Raw genomic sequence first — 20,555 nt, 5'->3', positions numbered from 1 at the left:
TACAGTTCAAAAGATACTCAGAGAAAGGGCAAAAGATTTACCAATAATCTTCTGAATCTCAATCCAGTAAACTCTGATCATATCACAATCCCAGAATACTTGCATTTGTGTGCCCTTAGATAATGTAAATTGAACATGACAGTTTTTATTGATAAAATGACAAAATAATGAAATCTAATTCAAGACAAATTGACACACTTAAAACACTTTTTATTTAACAATTTTAAACATTTAACCAATAAACTTTAAAATGATCTGAGAATATAATACAATAAAAGACTTTCACAATAGAAAACACTTCATGGTTTGTGTACAAATGTTTCCAAACATCAGTGAAACCTGAACCAAAAACTGAAATTCATGATGGAATTTAATAATGGTGCAAAGAGTGATTAATGGTAAAAACCTAAACAACCACAACAAAACCAACACTGTATTAATGGTCTGATTGTCATAAAGAAAATGAACCATTTCTGTTCACTGTGTGAAATGCCAAATACATTACATGAATAAAATGACAAAAAGCTGAACTCCTCCTGCACTCAATTGAAGGATTTGACGATTTTCATGGAGATGAAGTTCTGAAAATAAATAAATACAAAATAATTAGCATTGTACATCTTAAGTCTAAACATCACCTTTGTGAAAGGATTGATGAAGTGTGTCTTTACTGGTAATGAATACAACAAGATCCCAATGAATAATAGCACTAAAGGTGCCTTTACACAGCCGAGTTAAGGCGGCTCTAAAGCGGGTCTGTGTCTGCTCAAAATTCTGTGTAAAGACGCAAAGCAGACTTAAAATATGCCGGGTCTGACCCACCTCGGCCCAAAGGCGATGTAGAAACGGTTTTGATTCAGCGTAAATGAACGCGAACTTGTGCCGCCTTAAACTACATCATTGTCGTGACAACCGCCAGTCAGCCACGGCTGCGTTTCCCAAAAGCATCGTAACCCTAAGTTGATCATAAAAACAATCGTACGAGTGACCTTAATATTAAGGTCTGTTTCCCAAAAGCATCGTAACTTAAGTAGCACTTGAAAATGATCGTAGATCTACGAGTGCTCTGGAGTAATTGTAAAGCTCTAAGAAGAGAGAGTTATGAGGTCACCTACAGGACAACCGGCAGATTACACCTTTAACTTTACTCAAGTGCATTGTGATAATGCTGCAGTGCCCTCTTCCTTTTTGTCAGGCTTGCAAACTCCTGCCATTTCTTGCAGACCTCTTTACCCAATCTTTGAACTAATAATTTATCTTTTAACTTTTAATTTGGTAGCAATGTCCTCTCAGATGTTTTGTTTCTCTTTGTTTGTACGATGCTCTTTAAATCTGTTGAAAATAATATCTTTTCCCGCTCCACCTCCTCTAGAAGGATATTGATTTCGTCTTTTTGAAAGGTATCTGTAACAAGTTCGATAGTATGAGGAAGGAAGAGGACACGGGGGTCGGCTGGACGGTTGATGCTATTCTCTTTTATTTCTTTCAAACTCAAAGCACACACACAAGGGTTTGGATTCACATAAACAACGATCACTTCCGGGTCGGCACTTCCGGCTTCCGGTTACTCAGTCTCTGTGGGGGTTTGGCATCAACCGTCCGGTCTCTCTCTCTCCCTCGTCTCCGGTTCCACCGGTGTTTTGTACCCTCTCCGCGCCAAGGTTATTTTCGTAAACGAAAACTGAAACGAAGACTAAAACTATTGGTCAAAAAACATTTTCGTAAACTGAAATAAAATTTAAAAATCTGAATAAATAAAAAACTTAAACTAAACGAAACTAACTACTCTTACTAAAAAACTAACTGAAATAAAATAATAATTAGCAAAAATAAATATTCGTTTTCGTTGTTAATAAGCTCTCTTTAATGTGGTGGAAAATCTGACTGTGGCGGTTGAGGGAGTGTCTGTTGCGCTACTGCGCGTCAAGTGAGCTGAGGAGATTAACCGCTGTCCTGGGACGGACGCGTGCAGACAGTCAACACATCGCCAGTCCTAAACGGCAGTTCACAAAGAATCAATGCGTCCGTGGCAGTGAAAGGGGAAATAACACAAGGTAATGAGATGCACGTTAAACTTCTTTTAAGCTCACTGCTTTAGAATGCCGTTTCTTACGTGACGAGAGACGCAGGCGCAAAAGTCAGCAACTATATTAGCAAATAACGTTAACGTTACTAGCCTACTGTGCGTTTGAGATTTCATGTTTGCATAATATTGACAGGCTCAAAGGTGTTATCATAATCATTTACTACTAATAATATTATTATCTGTGTGGAGACATTTCCCCACAAAGTAGGGAATGCCAGGACACACACACACACACAGGTTTGTTTCACTATATAAGTGAGGACATTGCATGGACTTCCATTGATTTTATATCAGGTTAATGATATTTTATATCTCCTAACTCAATTCCTATCCCTAAACCTACCCATCCCAAGAACGTGCAAAACAATAGATTTAAATAAAAACATGTTTTGGCCGATTTATAAGCCTTTTTAACTAGTGAGGACCAGTCAAATGTCCTTACTAGTAAGTTATCATAATATTTTACTAGATAAGTGAGGACATTGGTCCCCTTTACAATTATTGCACAACAAACACACACACACACACACACACACACACGCACACACACACACACACGCACACACACATGTCTGGTGCGCTATCTTTGTGGGGACTTGCCATATAGACGGTTTTTATACCATACAAACCATATATTCTATCCCCCTACACTGCCCCTGCCCCTAAACCTACCCATCACAGGAAACCTTCTACATTTTTACATTTTCAAAAGAACTCATTATGTATGATTTATAAGCTTTTGTACCCATGGGGACCTCAATTTAGGTCCCCACGGTGACACGAGTCTGTGTGCATTCAGTTTGAAGTCCTCACCAGGCTAGAAAAACATGTACACACACACACACACACACACACACACACACACACACACACACACACACACACAGAGCAAAACAGTGTGTAGACACTGCTAGCCTACATTGTACTACTGAAGAAATTAAAATAAGCTTTTAATTGTTTAACAATATTTCATCTGTTATGAGTGAGTTTGTCTGGAATTTATAATTTTTACTTTTATATTTTACATTGCATCTATTTTGTTCTTTAAGATAGATCCTGTATAGGTCATAGTTTGACTCAAGCTTTTTTGCTCAAAGGTGAAGACCCAACTTTATGCATGTTTTGTAAGACTGTCCTGGGTTTAAACAATAATGCTCGTTTATCAAGTGATTTCACTTAAGGATGTTTAGTAAGATTAAACTCTAATCTGTTAATTAAACTTTGCTGAAATTAAAAACCTTGATTTGGTCTCTACACTTCATTATGGTAACTCTGCTAAACTATAATTACTAAAACTAAAACTGAAACTAAATAAATAAAAACTAAATAGAAATGTATTTGCAAAATAAAAACTAAACTAAAACTAGCAAAACCATTTGTAAAACGAACTAAAACTAAACTGAAATTTGTAGCAAAATTGAAAACGATAATAAAATAAAAACTAATTTAAAAAAGCAAAACTATAATAACCTTGCTCCGCGCCCATTACTGGAACAAGAGACAGGTGTTATTAATCTGCTTCCAACCCACTCACTTACCGCTCGTCCCGCGGCTCTCTCTCCCGCTGCAGACCTCGCTGAACCACGCCCCCCTTGCCACATACCCCCACCGCCCGACTCAGGCCAGGGAGCCGTCTGGCCTGCAGCCCCCCCCCCCATTTCTGGAGAGGAAGTCGGCCACAGCCATCTGAGCACCCGGCCTGTGGACCACCTGGAACTTAAACGGCTGAAGAGCTATATACCAACGGGTGATCCGCGCGTTGGTATCCTTCACGCGGTGGAGCCATTGGAGAGGAGCGTGGTCCAAACAGAGGGTGAACTCCCGCCCCAGAAGGTAGTAGCGGAGGGTGAGAACGGCCCACCTGATGGCAAGGCACTCTTTTTCGATGGTGCTGTACTTAGCCTCTCTCTTTGAGAGCTTGCGGCTAATGTACAGCACCGGCCGCTCTTCCCCCTCCACCTCCTGGGCCAGGACTGCGCCCAGCCCCCTGTCCGACGCGTCAGTCTGCAACAAGAAAGGGAGAGAAAAGTCAGGGGAGTGTAAAAGCGGCCCGCCACATAGAGCAGCCTTAACTTGGGTGAAGGCCTGCTGGCACGGCTCCGTCCACTGGACCGTATCTGGTAGCCCCTTTCTAGTAAGGTAAGTCAAAGGGCTGGTGAGGTCCGAATAATTTGGTATAAACCGTCTATAATATCCCGCCAGCCCCAAGAACTGCCTTACCTCCTTTTTGGTCTTGGGTCTCGGACAGGTTGCAATTGCGGCGGTCTTATCAATTTGGGGACGCACCTCTCCATGACCCAAGTGGAAGCCCAGATACCTTACTTCCACCCACCCAATCGCACACTTCTTCGGGTTGGCCGTGAGCCCCGCTCCTCTCAGCGACCTCAAGACCGCCCTGACATGCTGCATATGCCGCTGCCAATCGTGACTGTAAATCACGATATCATCCAGATAGGCAGCAGCATATGCGGCCTGGGGACGCAAAATCCTGTCCATGAGGCGCTGGAAGGTAGCGGGCGCCCCGAACAAACCGAAAGGAAGCGTGACAAATTGGTGCAATCCAAACGGCGTGGTGAAAGCTGTCTTTTCTTTGGACAATGGAGACAAGGGGATCTGCCAATAGCCCTTTGTTAAGTCCAATGTCGAATAAAATCGAGCCGTGCCCAGCCGATCAAGCAACTCGTCAACCCGCGGCATTGGATAAGCGTCGAATTTCGACACTGCATTCACCTTGCGATAGTCCACACAGAACCTGACCGAGCCGTCAGTCTTAGGGACCAAAACTATCGGGCTCGCCCAGTCACTGTTGGACTCCTCTATTACTCCCATATCGAGCATTGCCCCTAATTCATCCTGAACCACCTTTTTCTTGTGTTCAGGCAAGCGATACGGCCGGCTGCGAACTACCACGCCCGGCTCGGTCTCGATATGGTGCTGAATCAAGTTGGTACGTCCCGGTAGGGGCGAGAACATGTCGGCGAACTCCGCCTGTAATTTTGACAAATCAGTGAGTTGGGACGGTAAGAGATGATCTCCCCCAGGGGCCAGCGCGACCGATTGTGCTTTGATGCTCGCCTCTGGCCCGAGATCATCCTCTCCCCCGATCACCGTTGCCAACAACACTGATTCCACCTCATTCCATTTCTTAAGGAGGTTGAGGTGGTATATTTGACGTGCCCCGTTCCTATCGGATCGTATCACTTCATAATCGAGGTCTCCAATTTGTCGTGCGACCTCAAACGGCCCCTGCCACTTTGACATTAATTTAGAGCTCGACGTAGGGGGTAATACGAGCACTTTCTCTCCCGGTGTGAATTTGCATAGCTACCTTCCCGTTATATGACCAGCTCTGGCGGTCCTGGGCTTGCAACAAATTCTCCCTAGATAGCCGCCCCAAGGTGTGGAGCTTTGTTCGCAAGTCCAGCACATATTGAATTTCATTCTTCGCCAAAGAAGGCCCCTCCTCCCAAGTTTCTCGCAGGACGTCCAGCACCCCCCGTGGCTGGCGCCCGTAGAGAAGCTCGAAGGGGGAAAACCCCGTGGAGGCTTGGGGGACCTCCCGCACGGCAAATAAGAGGGGTTCTAACCACCTATCCCAATTTTTGGCGTCTTCCTGTACGAACTTACGGATCATGGATCAAGTGTGCGATTAAACCGTTCGACCAAGCCGTCCGTTTGTGGGTGATAGACGCTTGTTCGAATGGACTTAATGCCCAATAACCCGTATAGTTCGCTTAATGTACGTGACATAAACGCCGTGCCTTGATCAGTGAGGATCTCTTTTGGAATCCCCACCCGGGAGATTAGTTGAAACAGTGCGTCCGCAACACTCTTCGCTGAGATGTTGCGGAGGGCCACTGCTTCCGGATATCGTGTTGCGTAGTCAGGGCCGGCTCTAGGTCTTTGCTTGCCCTAGGCGAGATGGAGTTTTGCGCCCCCCCACCCCTCCCCACCCCACCCCACTCCACTCCACCCCACTCCACTCACTTTTATCGTCTCTAATTCAGCACATGTCTGTTTTCCTAGGCCTACCCCTAACCGAGAAGCACTTATTATTAAACACGTTCAACGCTTTATTTCCCCTTTTCAAACATTTTCTCACTTTTTATTAAAAATATATGCCTTTCCAATTTGATATGTGATGGGAAAAGGGAATAGAGTGAGTGTGGCAAAAGGCAGGATCGAACCACTGATCGATCTACATCAAATCTTGATGCCGTGCGTCTTACCACTAAACTACAGCCACCGTAAAGAATTAGGTGAACACAGCATATTTGTGTTTAATATAAATAATATGGCATCTTTCATAAGGCTGCTCCAGTAAAAAAAAACAAAAAAAAAACGAGAGGCCGTATTTATTTCCTTCCGACGCCCACGTAGAGAGCGTTTGTACTTTTCATAAATAACATGCATACGTTATTCATATTTATAACGAAATGGACTTTTGATATTTAAATGACATCCATGTAGGTTATTGTAGATTATTGTCAGTGAAGTTATGTTTGCAATACGTATAGTAATTATGTAGAAAACTAGCAAGTGATAGCTTAGTGACAATATTAATAATATTTATAAAATAAATATTAGTTGATAAGATTGATACTAAGTAATTTTATTTTGTTTGACAACTTATTGGCTGAGATAAGAAGACTAACCTCCATATTGGGCTTTCTTTCAATTTTCTTCCTTTCTTTTTTTCTCTTTTTCCGTCACTGTGCATCCGTGGGGTTTAGACGCCTCATTTTTGATCAACGTGCAACATGAGCACTAGCCTGACCAAACGCCTGAACTAATAATCAATAATCACCATCAATTCAATCTAATAATCAGGTTGATAAGTAATAAAACGTGTGGCTGAGGGGGCGCCCTATGATGATCATGTTTAATGAACATTATGTTGTATTTCGCTTGTTCCGATTCTATGCTTAATGGGTAGTATTGGGCGGCACTAGAGCGCGCTCGCGCCCCTAACACAATTGTCGCCCTAGGCAACCGCCTAGCTCGCCTATAGCAAACGCCGGCCCTGTGCGTAGTCCACGATAACTAACGCAAAACGATGGCCGCGTGCGGATCGCTCTAATGGCCCGATGAGGTTTAATGGAAGGGGGCGCAATGGCGCTTTTGGGGAGGCCAGTGGATTCACCAACTGACATTCAGGACAAGACGCGCACCACCTGCGCACGTTGTCATGAATGCCTGGCCAAAAAAATCGGGTCATTAAGCGATTCAGTGTGGCCGCCTGTCCCAAGTGGCCCGCAATCGGGTTAGAGTGAGCCGCCTGGAAAAGCATTTCCCGGCGGCTCTTTGGTACTAATAACTGGGTTGTATCTACCTTTGTCTGAGTGTCTTGGGTCACTCGATACAACCGATCCTTAATTATGGCAAAATACGGATACGTGACGGGCAAGGCGGGTTGGAGAGACTGGCCGTCGATAGAACGGACCTGCTGAAAGGCATTTTTTAGGGTCTCATCTTGTGACTGCTCCAGAGGGAAGTCATCGCGGTCTGAGAGAATCAGTCTCTCGATCCCGCTCGGTTCCTCTGGAGCTGTCCCCAAGGGTCCCGTGTCAGTCTCGCCAAGCTGCACTCGCGCCGCCCCGATCCTAGCCTTGTTTTCCCAAGCGGCATCCGCACATAACGACCCCAATAAAGCCGGAAAGGCGGGCCAATTCGTCCCCAGAATTAGCGGATGCCGGAGGTGGGGACTAACCGCCACCTCAACCCTATGCTTTTCTCCCCTAAACTGTATCGTGACTGGGACCAGCGGATACTCCACCACATCCCCGTGCACACACCGCACCTTAACCGCGCGGGCCGGTATCCAATGCCCCAGGCTGCATCAGGCTTTGATGGATCGAGGTTTGGTTACATCCTGAATCCACCAAGGCCTGATATGTACCCCCCTTGATACTCACAGGAATTTGGTACTCTCCTGCTTGATCGGGGGTGGTCCGCTGGAAGTCCGGGACCCGGATCATTGTCCCGACGTCCATCATCGGACCACGAAATGGTCCGGGTCGCCGCACTGCCAGCAGGCCAGCCCAGGCCTACCCGCCGCCCCTGCGCGGAGCGCGGAGAGGGGGTGGAACCGGATCCATTATCCCCACCCGACCCCAGCAGCCCCGCCCCCCTGAGCGGGGCCCTCGAACTCCCGAAGTGCCCCGGGGCCTATTCCACCCCGGCCTCTGGGGGGAATGCGAGGAGGGCCCGGAGGGCGGGACCTAGGGAGAGGGACAGGGCGAGAGGGAGAGACAGAGGGGGGAGAGAGAGAGAGGGAGAGGTTAGAAGGGGTTCGCCGACCCCCGGGCACGCCACCAGGTGGTCCTCCGCCAGGTTGATGGCCGTCGTCAGCGACGTGGGCCGGTGGCACTGGACCCACTCGGCAGTCTTCTTTGGTAGCCGAGCGATGAATTGCTCCAGTACCACCAGATCGACGATGTGGTCCACGTCGCTTCCACCGGCTAGGAGCCATTTGCGGCACGAGTCCCGGAGCTGTTGGGCCATCGCGAAGGGTCGGCCGGCCTCGCCCCATTCCAATGAGCGGAATCTCTGGCGGTGTTGTTCTGGGATCCGGCGGACCCGCTGAATAATGGCCCTCTTCAGGTCTTCGTAGTCCAGGAGGTTCGCCACCGGCAGTTGTTGGGCGGCCGCCTGGGCTTTTCCCGTGAGTAATCGTATCAGGCGCACCGTGCCCGTGGCCACCCGCAAGCCTTCGCGGCCTTCTGGAAAAGATCAATGAAGGCCTCCGGATCGTCTTGTGGCCCCATCTTATGCAGGGGCACGTGGACCGGTGCGCTGGCCAGCCCGGCGGCCTCGGCGCGAACCTCCCGATCGATCCAGCTCCGGAACCTCTCGCGGTCCTCTTGCTGGCCTTGGACTATGGCCGCGAAGCGGCGCTCTTGGTCCGCCCAAAGGTCCAGCATAGCCTGATGTTGATCCTGGTGGAGGGCCGCGAGGGAGGTGATGATGTCCGCAAACGGCGAGGCGGAGGGCGTTTGCATGGCGGCGGCGCTGTCCTGCTTCCTTCCCGGGTTTCGGCACCAGTGTATCAAGTTTGATAGTATGAGGAAGGAAGAGGACACGGGGTCGGCTGGACGGTTGATGCTATTCTCTTTTATTTCTTTCAAACTCAAAGCACACACAACGGTGCGGATTCACATAAACAACGATCACTTCCGGTTCGGCACTTCCGGCTTCCGGTTACTCAGTCTCTGTGGGGGTTTGGCATCAACCGTCCGGTCTCTCTCTCTCCCTCGTCTCCGGTTCCACCGGTGTTTTGTACCCTCTCCTCGCCCATTACTGGAACAAGAGACAGGTGTTATTAATCTGCTTCCAACCCACTCACTTACCGCTCGTCCCACGGCTCTCCCTCCCACTGCAGACCTCGCTGAACCACACCCCCCTTGCCACAGTATCATTTTTGTTTCAGCCATTTTGTCAGCGCCTCAGCCTGTAGGTAGTTGCTTTATAGACGTGTTTTGATTGCTAATCCACATCAGATGACAATTATTAGGTGAACCGTTCAGAGGAAACGATTCCATAAGGTTACATTACAGCACTTCGCAAATGGACGGCGACTCTTGAGTAGCACTTAAGCCTAGTTCACACCGCCCGATTTTTGGCCCGATTTTGAGTCGTCGACAGGTTTTGCGAAATCGCCGACAAATGCCCGAGATCACAGGCAAATCGGTGCTCTAGCACGCGAGTGACAATCACACAGTGTGCAGAACACAATCCTGACTCCCTCTGTCTCTTCAACAATTTCTTCCGTCATAATCTTTTTTCTTTTTCTCCACAAATCAGCGCACATACAATTTGAAGCAAACTTTTTGCAGTTTATCGTTTTTAATAACAATTTTAATAAAAGTTTAATAAAAAAAATAAAAAAATGAATTAAGACAGCGTTTGTAACTTTTGAAGTGCATAAACAATATGTTCCCAGAATCCACGGCCTTTGTTGTTATTGTGACATAAAAGTAGAAAGTTTATAGTTTATAATTAGGCTATGTATTGCACCTAGGCTATCTGTAGCCTATGGCAAAAAATTACAGAGCGAGTTGTTCCCGCTGTCCTAAAGGAACAAAATGCGCCGGCGCTTAATTTCGTTGGACAAAGGGTTAAAGAAAACGTAGCCAATAATGTCATAGTTAGGCTATGTTTAAATATTAGCCTATAACATTATTTTTTAATTAAATAGCCTAACTGTCTGTAGGCTATATAGGCCTATTTAATAAATAAAAAGCGAACCAAAATCGTCGGTATGGATTGACGTGTGTAACGTTTTTCTGTTCACAATTAAACCGAATTGTACAATATTCGAGCTCATGTTATACGAGCTGAGAACTAAACTTTGTTTTGGGGAAATATTACATTCCTGACCACTTTTACAGTCTATGGGCTCAGAGAGATAGGCTGTGCAGCCTGATGCTATAATGGAGAGTCCGCGCTCTTCTTTGGTCAGAACCACGGAGAACGACCGCGGACAGGTCCGTCCTACGCACCGAAACTTTTCACAATATATATTATGTAAAGGGAGGGGAAGCAGACGCAGCGAGCGCAGACACAGAGCGGCCAGAGAAACGGAGAAGCAAATGCAGTATGGCGTTTGTGGAAACTTGCGGAAAAACTGCAGAAAAAGAGCGGGTGTTGAAACCTGTCACCGGAAGAAGTGTGGGTGTATCCCCCACGGATGCGACACCCCTGAACATTTGTTGTGACTGCTCTAAAATGACTTTCTTTTAAAGTCCACTTTTAATCCGGCAGTAATCTACCCGTAATAATGTTAAAAATACTTTATTTATAGCATTGTCAATCAAGCACAATTTTATTAAGAAATATAAAATAACTATAGAATACCGTAGCCTAAAATAGAAGAATTGCAGAATTACAGTAGGCTAGACCAGTGGTTCCCAAACCTGTCCTGGAGGACCCCCAGCACTGCACATTTAGTATAGCTGTGTCTCATTTCAGAAGGCTGCGTCCTCCGGAGGTCGCATTTGAAGGGTGCATACGTCATAAGGCCGTCTCATTTCAAAAAAGTGAGAAGGACTCTCCAAACGCGACCTTCGAATGCGTCCTTCTTTCACAGGAATTCGGAGTGTGCACGAGGAGTATCCTTCACGGCTGGAGATAACCCACAATTCTTTGCGTCTCCGTTAACAACCGTCATATTTTTTTTTATTATATGAAAAAACGGCACCACCGCCAGATATACATGCGAGCGTAGGTGTGGTGTTTAAATTAAGTAGTTCATGCTTTTTTTGTTGTTTTTTTTAAGCTCTATTACCTCAAACAGATAGTTTTGGTAAACAGGATTACAACTGTTTAGTGCATTTTAAACGTTTAGAACAGTACATTGCTGTCAAGACAAGAAACACTTCATAGTCATTTTCAAGTTATAAATAATTTTCATTCATATAACTGGCGTGAGAGCCCAACGAGGCTGAACTTGTTGGCATAGCAACGTGATACTTCCTGCCTGTGTGTCCTACGAAGGACGTCTCGTTTAATTCTGATTGAGGACACTCCGTATACTGCATCCTACACAGGACGTGTCCTCCGGAGGACGCAGCCTTCGAAATTTGACGAAATGAGACACAGCTTATGTCTCCCTCATCAGGCACACCCACTTCAGGTCTTGCCATCTCTGCTAATGAGCTGATGAGTTGGATCGGTGTGTCTGATGAGGGAAACATGCAAAATGTGCAGTGCTGGGGGTCCTCCAGGACAGGTTGGGGAACCACTGGGCTAGGCCTACAGAATTATGACAAACATCAAAAGCGCTATATAGCAAGCAGAACAAAATTATTTAAAACTCTGTATTTTTATTTTAGGCCTATTTTTATACATTATTTCATTTTTTATTTTTTTTTATAAAACTTTGTTTAAACTGTAGTTTTAAATAATGTTCAACGCATTGTTACCCGCGATTTTAATTCCTGTGTAAATGCATTTATGCCGATTCAGAGAAGGATTAAACGGTCTGTGTAAATGCACATTTTTGTGATTTTATGCCGCTGCAGAATCGGTTTCTGTGCCGCGTTTGCTGTGTAAAGATGCCTTAACTGTCCAATACCCACAACGTATTGTAACGTTAACGTTAGTTCATTTTCCACAGCTGCTTAACGTTGTTACAAAAGTTAATGTTATGCCTAGCTTGGAACAATACTACATAAAGTTTAAACGACACCAACAACAAATATAAGTTGATAATTCAATAAATAAAACAGGAACAGTAACAAATACATAGAGCATCTTCACAAATATCAGCTAAATTTGAGAACATACACGACGGTTAATGCGACGGGTCTGACAGACGAGTCAGATAGCACCTAAAATACAATACCAAATTAACGCTCTAAAACAGGTTATGTGACAAAAGAAACAAAATACAATTCTTAATGTTTACCTCAGAAGCGGGAGGTTTATCCTACTCCGAAATCTGACTGAAAGTGATGATGATCCATGCATGTAATGGCGATTAGTGTGTGTAAAGAAATTTGTTTGCCCCGCTGACTGAGGTTCTTGCTCCCACAATGCAACGCAACTAAAAATATGGAAAAAGACCTGTAAAACACAAATACGGAAAATTCCTTCAATGCCGTATATGCATTTATGCCGCTTCAGAGAAGGATTAAACGGTCTGTGTAAATGCACATTTTTGTGATTTTATGCTCCTGCAGAATCGGTTTCTGTGTAAAGATGCCTTAAGACTAGCACAACCAGGCCGATGAACAGCCACTTAAATTTGCGCCACACTATGAATTTGCACGTCTTGCATGGACTTGTGAACCAAAAGAACGAGGTTTCAGGTCGCCTGAGAGGTTTAAAAGAGAAACAAATCTTGTAATCATCTTCTGTTAACACACAGAACAATAAACTTATTTAAGTGAGAGTTCGATTACTTGGGAGGATGGAGTTTTGGATTCATATTGGGCTCATCTCTGCCTTTTCCAGCAGGTCTCTCATCCGCTTCCTTCTCATTCACAATCTCCAAAGTCAGCTCCACCTTTCCCTGAAAAAAAAAACCCGATAAAAAAGGCCCAATTAAATCAAGCTCAACATGAAATGACATCCACAACCCATTTGATCAAACCAGGTGAAGCGTATTCAAAGGGGTAATTCACTGCTGGCAAAATGGGATTTAAATAAAAGTTGGCTGCCTATGCAGTAGAAAGGCTTTTAGGCAAACAAGTCAGAAAACTTCAACACCCATAATGCACTGGGCATGTTGCAGTCCAAAGCCACTCCCGATCTGCTCCTACTAAGTCAAATTCTGCCTTGCTCGAGAAGGAAATACTTTTGAGCAAACTTTTAGTAGCCTCTCGAGGAGAAATCACAACACATGAACACAGCTCATACAAAGAAACTCAGTGACATACACGGTTAAAATTTGTTACAAATTGAGGAGTTTTTATATTTATAATATATATATTTATGAATCTATTAATCTGTACAGTGTATTTTATATTTGATAACTTTATTAGATGTATTTTGTAGGCCATTACCTGAACAGTAATGTTAGACCTTCCTGAGATTTAAGCACTGTATTTCATTTGTTTGTTTTATTGTCTATTTATTGTATGTATTTTACCATTTGTTTGTACTTTGTTCTTCTTATTGTATACATATGAAACACAAAAAAATGGATGTTTTATATTAGTATTGTTCAAACATTGTTGTTTATTTTGCTAGCCTAGATATTTTACATTTTCAGATTAACTATGTTCTTAATGGTTAACTATGTTCTTAATTTTTCTGTTTATTATAAAAAAGTATAACAAAAATAACCGATAAGAATACAGCTAAAGTACCGGATCGATGAGCAGTATTGGTAAGGGTAGTAATACTGTTAAAACCTTAACGATACCCATCCCTACGTACAGGCAAGAAAGCTGTTGCCATAGTATTCCATTTGATCATAATGCTGTATGAAAAGTATTTGAAAAGTGCACATATATGAAAAGTATGATAACATTTTTCAGGGATAAACCTATAGAGTGCTGCAGGTATGACATCACCTCGTAGGCCAAAATAGAAGCGAGTTAGCATTTTAGCACTTCTGGTCCCCTCGTCCCAAATTCAATAGGTTTTTTGAACGGGATTGTGTTTAAATGGCTGAAATAAGGTCTGTGGTGAACAAGCTGTGAAAGACACTTTCAATTTTTGCTCTACAACATAAAATACATCAGTATTACCTCGCTCGTGATTTTTTTAAGCTGTTCCGTGTCTGGCGGCTGCTAACAGGTGGCTAAATGGGACTACAGAGGCTGTCGAGGAGATTAAACGTCATCACGCCCAAAAGGTAAGATCAGTTTACAGCCTCATTATGCTCATAATTGTGCTCTAATAAACTATTCTAACTCAAACATTCTGGGAAAATGTTTTTGAATAAAACCTGAAAGAGATGTCAGAAGCTTAGTGATGATGACGCTGAAGTTGAGCGACCGTGGTGTAGTCCGTTTATAGCCTACTTTTAGCTTTTAACTTCTTTTTTAAACTGTATTTAGGCTTCAAAATTAATAAAAATTGTGTTCATCTGTAATAATTAGCTTGATGGAAAAAACCTGTAAGTATCAGACCAAAAGCCTATAGGAAAATCCTATTTGGATTTTATAGAGTTTTACAAGTGTAATGCTAGTTCCCTGCAAAGTGACGTCATACCTGCATCACTCTATTCTTACAATCATTTTCTTAAAAAACCTTGGTCAATTCGCCGGTCCGTGGGCGGGGATAAAAAACCCTACAAATTAAGGGTTTCACAAAAGCCCTGGAGCTGTCAAAATTTTAAAGGAACTGTATGTAATAAATGTATTTCAATTAATCATAAAATGGCTCTGATATGTCACTAGACATTAAGAAATCATGTTAAATTCAAATACTTATATCACTGACAACAGTAGTCCAGCCAGGATATTGTCATTTAAAAGTTGTTGTTGCAGCCCTCAACTGATGTTGATGTTGACATGTTGTGTTTTGGCCTGAAGCTCCGCCCTCCACCTATCTACCAATCACGAAGTCAGTGGTGTTTCGGCATCTGGGTTGCCAGATCTGCTCTAGTTACCACATCTGCAGCTACAAACGTTCCTGCTGGATCCTGCAGCTTATCTGACAACCTCGAGTCAGGGGGAGGGGGAGAGGGGATACACCGCTCTACAGTCCATTGAAAGTCATTACAGTACCAATTTTGGCTAGCCAAGAAATCTAGACGCACCCTAGTGGCAGCAAATCTAATCTGCCCGCGAGTGTCGTCTAGCAACTCTCAATACACTTCTGAGCTGTAAACGCCAAACTCTGGTCGGGCCAATCACATTGTGTATAGAGTCGGTGGGCGGGGCTTAACATAGTGACGACGGCCGAGTTGTGCTTGCGTGCTTCTAGTTATCACAGAAACATCCGAACGGCGGTCTTTCGAATCATCTTTGACCGCGACTCTGGAAGACTTGGAGTTAAAGTTTTCTCTGAGAAAAGAATAAAGAACAGCACTGAAGTCATTCTTAAAAAGGGAAGATGTGATCGGAGTTTGGCCGACTGGATATGGCGAATGTTTAATTTATCAACAAGCTCCGTTTCACCTTCGTTGCTCTGGTTGGTTTTAGAGCTATCCAATCGTTTAAAAACATTTAAAAATGCTACTGGTCTGAAACTTTTGACCGGTAGTGTAGCCTATGTATGTATTTCCTTCACATTCATGTTAAAAATAATACTAGGACATAGTATGATGAGACATAGTATGAGGAGATTTAATTTTAATGGACACAAAAACTGTAGTTCACTATTACTTCAACTATACAATTTTAAAAATATATTAATGAATGTGTAACATGTTGTAAAGTGTTTCCCATTTGACTGTATATTCAGTCATATTATTTCTTTCACGTTCATGTTGTTACACATAATACTTAGACACAACGAATGTGACATTTAAAATGTTCAAATGTCAAATAAAAATAACCATTTATTATAAGGCCTTGAACAAGTGAAACATGTTTTTCTGCACGAAAACATATAGGGAAAATAATAGGTTTAAAACATATTTAAATGATGGCTGAACTTGTGACTCTTATGCCTATATCATGGCATTTCTGCAGAAAGACTTGATAGGATTAGTCTTGTCATCCATGAAAACGAAATTAATACGTTTTATTAATTAATAATTGTTTAATATTACGACAAATAATATATTTTGACAAATGCAAAAAAAAGTATGTTTAGCTTTCATGATAAAACGTGAATTCACTCACCACATCAGGACAGAAATTGTCTTATTGGCTTAAATGCGTGTTTCAAGGATATGAAAAGAAAAGTATGGTGACTTTATTAAAAAGTATTGTTGTTAAATATTGTAGACATCGTTCCGATTAATATCCATGTGAAAACTGCCGTAAAAAGCTTATATTTAACGAAAGAAAATCACGCGTGTGGGTAGCGCTGCTCACTTCCGGTTATGTGGACGACGTGGTTCTGAAACTGTTGCGTGCTGTAGCGCGTTCTTCATCGCGTCACTCAGCTCGCTCTAATCCGGTGTCATGACTAATCCTGTCTGCCTATGAAATTGTGTCCGCTGGTAGAGGTTTTAAATCGCTGATCAAAAGTTGTTGTACATGGTTCTGGACAAGCAATTGTTTAAAAATAAACTATGGATTCATTGCCATACTATACTACACACATACACACGCAAAACATTTATTTGAAATATGTAATTGATTGCTAATTATTTTGACTGATAAACTAAGTACGTTACCAGTACAAAATCATGACATAGTAATGTACCTATAATGTAAATAATAAAGAATAAATAAAAAAACCCAGCAACAGAACAGGTGCACAAAATAAATAGATTATATACGAGATATGCTTATATATCTTATCATTAAAGACTATTTTAACACAATTTAAACAGCAAAAATCAAAACGCGATTTTGTAAGAATTGTAATCAGGCTCTGAACAGATTACCTATTAAAATTTCTTTCAGCCAATAGAATCGCTCTGCGGGTCCCGTATGTGTAATTTAACCTCTTAAACTCCGTGGACTATGTACAGGGACGGGAATGACATATACTTTCCATTTTAAATGTCTGTGGAAGAGCTATGATGTCAAGATGATTTGAAAGCTTAGAGTCTCTACTTTCTGGAGATATGCATCACTTTGACATTTGTTTTACACAAAGTAATGTACACTAAATTACTCTGGTACCATTTCCGGCTGGATTTAGCCTACCCAAATTGAAAAGCCTCCCATACACACATACAGTGGTCAAGGTTCAAAATGTTGGTGTCATTTTACAGGAAACCCTTTAAAGTTACATAAAACACTGCAAAAAGTCATAAACATGTAAGTATATGTTGAAAGCTGTTATAACCCCCCCAAAATTATGTGCTTTTAGATTTTTTTTTATATAAATAAATTTTTGAAAGTGTGTAACTCAAGCCCTGTGTGCTCTAGGACCCTGAAGACAGTTTGGGCTGCTTCCAGCATATATAATTAAATTAATGACACTGGGATATTGCATTTATATCACTATAGCTGTGTCCCAAAGTGAAGTGCGCGCACTTCGAAGGCCGCATTTGAAGTGCGATTACGTCATACCTGCACTACGAAGACTGTCCCAATGTGAAGGCTGCACCCTCTGAAGGCCGCATTTGAAGTGCGATTACGTCACAGCGGCACTACGTAGGCTGTCCCAAAGTGAAAGCTGCACCTCTGAAGGCCGCATTTGAAGTGCGATTGCATCACAGCGGTGCGACGAAGGCTGCCGCAGTTCATGAGCGACTTCAAAATGCGCCCTTCGGTTCTCAGGCAAAGGAAGGGTACAGCAGATGGGACCTTCCCATAACTTCGCAGCCTTCCCTATCCCAGAATTCATAGCACACTGGTGACTACAGGATTTGACTGGTCCGCATTCCCGCGGCACTCGATCAGATTCCAGTTAAAGACGGTAGCGGTCGGTAACTCAAGTGTAGCCTGGGTAGGCTACTATTGAACACAACAGCGCAAGCGCTAGAAGTAAATAAAACGTTCAACTTTAGTGCATTCACACAGTTCCCAGTTCCCTGCCCTGAGCAAGATAAACTTTAATTTCCCAATTTTTAAATGCTATTTATTTCTCAACCATTATCTCAAGAAGACCCTTTTCGCTGTTTCTTTTTTTCCCACACTTTCTTTAAATAGCCTTTAAAATATAATCTGCGCGGCGCTGTATTTTCGTCCTGCTCCCGCTATTCCGTACCGCACCATTCCACTCGCGCAAAATTCACTCCGTGCTCACCCGCTATAAATTATTTTATTCCCGACCCGACTGATCCAGCTAAATTTAGATTTTGTTTCCAGAATCTATCTTTTAAATTTCCCTTACAGAAAGAGAGACACTGGATAGGAATTGTCCGTGCAATCATTTATTTTTCTTAAATAAAGCCTAGGCATGTCAACACCGTAACTAAAACAAATATCACAGAAAAATAGGCTAAATCAAATGTGACATCTGTCACTCAGAATTATAAGAAAAAATACAAACAAACAAAAACTGCTGACTTAGATGCTAAAATAAAGGTTTTTTTTGTTTATATGAATGAATGAATGAATGAATGAATGTTCACTGACGACGGTCAACGAAACATCGATCCTCCAAAGGCTGAATGCGTGGCCGACACAGAACAATTTAAATGGCTAGCTTATTATTTTTTATGCAAGTTATTTGTAAATTAAACGAACTGCTGTCTATTGTTCATTTTCGTTAACTTCAAACGTAGGCTAAATTAAAGAGAAGTGGTTTTTCTATAGCCTAGCTATTGTTTATTTTTGTAATGCACGTTATAATTTGTAGCTACATTAAACACATTTATGTTTAGGCTATACATATATTTTCTTGTCATGTAATTTAAAATGTGTAAATGAAAATAAATTGCCTATTAGCCTACGTAGGCTTTTTACAACTATAGCCTATTTATAGACCAATAAAATAACTTAAGTTTAACATTAGAAACAACACATTTTTATTATCAGCCAAACCAGAAGAAAACACTTTTCAACACTTTCATTACGCTGAGCGGGAGAAGCTGGAGCTGGACCAGGATGGGGAATAATGCCCAATAGAGACTCTGGTAAGGCCTGAGCGGGACATCATCTTCTGGGATGAGTGCATATTTCCACTGTCCGCAGCTTTGCGGGGCTGAATCGGTCGACGGCTGCATGGCATGCCGTAAAAAAATGCATCTGAGATGATGAGTTGAATAAAAATAAGTAGGCCTACTTAAAAAAATAAATAAAATTTGGACGTAGGCCTATATAGGCTAAATGTTTAAAATATATTGTAACAGTTACATTTAACATAAGAAATAAACTGTTAAAGAATATTTGCAATTTGACAATATTTAACCGGCTACAGATTTACATGCTTATGGTCCAGCCCATCGTCGCAGGCTTTGAAGCATGTCAAAACCCAATAGAAAGCTCAAAAAAGTATATATATATATATATATATATTAAGTAGTAGTATATGCTCCATTTCTCTTTTTAAAATCTCCTCACGAACGTCCGCTGTCAGTTGTCAGAAACTGCTCCATTAACGGCGCTTTGGTTCATTGTTGCCAACTTGCCAAGTCTGAATGAGGTTGCATTTAGGCTACTGTTGCTTTGGGGGGTTTGTAGCCTATAGTCCACAGGTTAAGTTGTCTTTACTTAAGCAATATTTCTACCGCCCGCGCCCCGCATTTTGGGATATTTTGGCCCATTCTGGCTGTGATTCCGATACTTTTGAATAACAATTGGAGGGGTTTTATTATTCAGACCTGGCAACCCTGTCCCTTGGTTCGCCCTTCGTGCACTTCGTGCACTTTGAAGGCGTGGCCTGGTCTGGCCTTCGAAGTGCGCACCCTTCACTTTGGGACACAGCTTACATATGGTGGTGGAGGGGGGTAGCAGGGTCGGGGGAGGGCGGAAAAGGGGGGTCATCCCTTCAGATCTATTTGAATAAATCTTGCATACAACATGACACAGAAAAACTTCTTTTTTCCTCTATTTTCTGGAATTTAGTGGAAATAGCCCAAACTGTCTGCAGGTTCCTAGAGCACACAGGGCCTGACTTATACACTTTCAAAAATGAATTTATGGGGGAAAAAATCAAAAAGCGCCTACTTTTGGGGGGGTTATTACAGCTTAGACAACATATACTTCCATGTTTATGACATTTAGCCGTGTTTTATGTAACTTTAAAGGGTTTCCTGTAAAATAACACCAACATTTTGAACCTAGACCACTGTATGTGTGTATGGGAAGCTTTTCAATTTGGGTGGGCCAAATCCTGGCGGAAATCCCAAAAGATGTCCCTGAGTGTAATTTAAACTACAGTGATAAAACACCACTCTGCCTCTTTTCATTTTCATTTAAAACAATCTTAAACATATTAATAACCACACAGATGTGGTTCAGGTAAAGCGTACCTTTATTATCTTCACTGCATGTATATTTAT

At 42.6% G+C, this 20,555-nt stretch overlaps 1 long non-coding RNA gene across 1 annotated transcript; it reads right to left on the bottom strand.

Annotated features, from left to right (window-relative positions):
* Positions 1 to 371: 371 nt before the first annotated feature.
* On the bottom strand, positions 372 to 16,540 carry LOC137038108 (uncharacterized). The gene is made up of 4 exons (XR_010897388.1): positions 16,330 to 16,540; positions 12,991 to 13,100; positions 12,495 to 12,652; positions 372 to 581 (listed from the first exon to the last, which is right to left on the bottom strand). It is a non-coding gene; the product is annotated as an uncharacterized lncRNA (long non-coding RNA).
* Between the last annotated feature and the right edge of the window lie 4,015 nt (positions 16,541 to 20,555).

Source organism: Pseudorasbora parva, chromosome 13 (assembly GCF_024679245.1).
Source record: "Pseudorasbora parva isolate DD20220531a chromosome 13, ASM2467924v1, whole genome shotgun sequence".
Taxonomy (NCBI): Eukaryota; Metazoa; Chordata; class Actinopteri; order Cypriniformes; family Gobionidae; genus Pseudorasbora; species Pseudorasbora parva.
The sequence above is the reverse complement of the archived record's forward strand: the minus strand, read 5'-3'. Positions and strand labels throughout refer to the sequence as shown.